The sequence below is a fragment of the Jaculus jaculus genome, chromosome 10, assembly GCF_020740685.1.
Source record: "Jaculus jaculus isolate mJacJac1 chromosome 10, mJacJac1.mat.Y.cur, whole genome shotgun sequence".
Taxonomy (NCBI): domain Eukaryota; kingdom Metazoa; phylum Chordata; class Mammalia; order Rodentia; family Dipodidae; genus Jaculus; species Jaculus jaculus.
This window is the reverse complement of record NC_059111.1, coordinates 47822665-47825784: the sequence shown is the minus strand read 5'-3', so window position 1 is coordinate 47825784 and position 3120 is coordinate 47822665. Positions and strand designations below refer to the sequence as shown.

General features: G+C 35.9%; 1 pseudogene; it reads left to right on the top strand.

Moving 5' to 3' along the window:
* The first annotated feature begins 622 nt into the window (after positions 1-622).
* On the top strand, positions 623-939 carry LOC101602913 (annotated as a pseudogene).
* Positions 940-3120: the final 2181 nt, after the last annotated feature.

Below are 3120 nucleotides of genomic sequence, written 5' to 3'. Positions count from 1 at the left end.
CAGGGCAGGTTATGGGTTACATATTCTTGGTTGGCTTGGTTTTACCATTTTTCAAATAAGCTGTATTTGGAGGTTGAATATTGTTGCCTTTGGTGCTTTCAGTTTTATAGGGCCTTTGTCTTTTGCTTCTGCTATTACTAGGGCCAGGGACTGACTCAGATCCAGTCTGATCTGGAACCCAAAGTCAGAACAGAATTCTCTACTTTGCAATTGAAAGGATTAAGGGTGTAGAGCAACACATACCCTTAGGGATTTAGGATTTATAAGACTATCTTTTGTTTTAATCCCCATAATTGCATACTCTGTGCTGTTTTTTACTGAATATTTATATTGCTCAGTTAAAGATTAGAATTTTCCAGTAAATTGTTCCATCCAGTCCACTAGAATAGCAGGCAAACTCAACACCTAAGATTACTTCTGAGGTAAGACTGGGGTACAAAGGCTACACTTGGCACCTTAAACTCATATCCTAAAAGGATATAAAGGTGGATCACCACATATAAGAATGCTGCAGATAAGTACAAAACACAAGCATCAAATAATTTCAGGATACAAAATTGGCTACATTATAGTACAAGAAACATAGTACTTCTGTCTCAACCACCATAGACAAGTAGCAGCTATGACTCCACACAACTCCATGGCTGTGAGCCTCAACAGGAGGTACAAGGTGACAAAGAACATGAGTAAGTTTAAGCACAGCTGGTTGTGTGGGTGTCTGAGCAAGCACCCAAAGCTCATCCAGGACATGGTCCACAAGGTGTGCAGCTTCATGCCCTATGAGTGGTGCACCATGGAGGTGCATAAGGTGTCTAAGGACAAGCTGTGCTCAAGCTCATCAAGAAGTGGGTGGAGACACCCATGTGAGCCAAAAGAAAGTGTGAGGAACTGAACAGAACACTGGCTACTATGTACAAAGTGGCTGCCAAGAAGGACTGAGTCCCAGTCCCTCCCAATAAACCCTTGTTATGCAAAAAAATGATAATACATGAATCACAAAGAATCAAGACAATACAATCCCACCAATAATTATAAATCCAACAGAAATGATCACCAATGAGACTGTTTTAGATGAAATTCCTGAAAAAGATTTTAAAGAATGATTTTATCTATACTCAAAGATACCAAAGAAGAAATCAAACAATAAAACAAAGGAATTAAAGAAGTAAATGAACTCCTGAGGGAGAAAAAAAGAAATCAGCTTAATGAAATAAGGAGATCATTACAAGACATGAATAAAGAAATAAAAATACTGAGGAAAATCCAGACTGAAATTCTAGCTCTGAAAAACACAGTAAGTCATATAAAAAACTGTGAAAAGTCTCACCAGCGGAAGGGATGAATGAGAACAGAATATCTAAATTAGAAGACCTATACTGGCAGACTTAATGCAGTCCAACAAAGAGAAAGACAAGGTAGTAGGAAGGTATTAATGGGAATTTCAAGATATTCAGGACACTATGAAAGATCAAATATAAGAATTCAGGGTATAGTAGAAGGAGAGGAATTTCAATCCAGAGACTTAGGAGGCATCTTCAACAAAAATCATAGAGAAAAAATCTCCCCAAATTGGGAAAGATATGCCAATGCTGATACAAGAAGCTTTTAGAATACCAAACAGACAAAACCTGGAAAGAACCTCTACTTGCCATGCTATAATTCAACTACTAAACACACAAACCAATAAGAAAATATATTGAAATCAGAGAGAAAAAGCAAGTCACCTACAAAGGTAAGAACAATACAATTACTGCAGATTACTCAACACAAATTTTACAAGCTAGAAGGGCTTGGAATGATGTATTTCAAGTTCTGAAAGATAACAACTGTCAATCAAGATTACTTTATCTTGCAAAGCTATCCATTCAAGTAGATGGAGAAGTAAGGACATTATACAACAAAAGCAGGCTAAAGGAATTTATGACAACTAAACCAGATTTACAGAAAATACTTGAAGGGATCCTTCATGATGCTCAGAAAATAAAACCACTCATTTCTCATGAAATTACAAACTTTTCTATGGCAAAGGACACTTTGAATATATCAAAGAGACAACCTACAGAATTGGAGATAATCTTTGCCAGCTATACATCTGATAGAGTTTTAATATCCAGAATATATAATGAACTGAAAAAACAGAACAATAAGAAATCAAACAACCCTATTAAAAATAGGATATGGACCCTTTATGTATAGAATCATGTCATCTGCAAATAATGATAACTTGATTTCTTCCTTTCCAATTTGTATCCCTTTTATGTGTGTCTCTTGCCTTATTGCTATGGCTAAGACTTCCAAAACTATATTAAATAAAAGTGGGGACAGTGGACACCCTTGTCTTGTTCCTGATTTTAGTGGAAAAGCTTCCAGTTTTTCCCCATTTAGTAATATGTTGGCTGTAGGCTTGTCATAAATAGCCTTTATTATATTGAGATATGTTCCTTCTATTCCCAGTCTCTGTAGGACTTTTATCATGAAGGGATGTTGGATTTTGTCAAATGCTTTCTCTGCATCTAATGAGATGATCATGTGATTTTTGTCCTTCAACCCGTTTATGTAATGTATTACATTTATAGATTTGCGTATGTTGAACCATCCCTGCATCTCTGGGATAAAGCCTACTTGGTCAGGGTGAATGATCTTTTTGATATACTCTTGTATTCTGTTTGCCAATATTTTGTTGAGAATTTTTGCATCTATGTTCATGAGGGAGATTGGTCTGTAATTTTCTTTTTTTTTCTATCTTTGCCTGGTTTTGGTATCAGGGTGATGCTGGCCTCATAGAAGGAGTTTGGTAGAATTCCTTCTTTTTCTATTTCCTGGAAAAGCTTAAGAAGCAATGGTGTTAGCTCTTCCTTAAAAGTCTGGTAAAATTCAGCAGTGAATCCATCCAGGCCTGGGCTTTTTTTAGTTGGGAGATTATTAATAACTGTTCGGATCTCCATGTTTGTTATAGGTCTGTTTAAGTGATTAATCTCATTTTGATTTAATTTATGTAGGTCATATAGATCAAGGAAATCATCCATTTCTTTCAGATTTTCATACTTTGTGGAGTATATGCTTTTATAGTATGTCCCTATGATTTTTTGAATTTCTCTGGAATCTGTTGTGATGTTACCT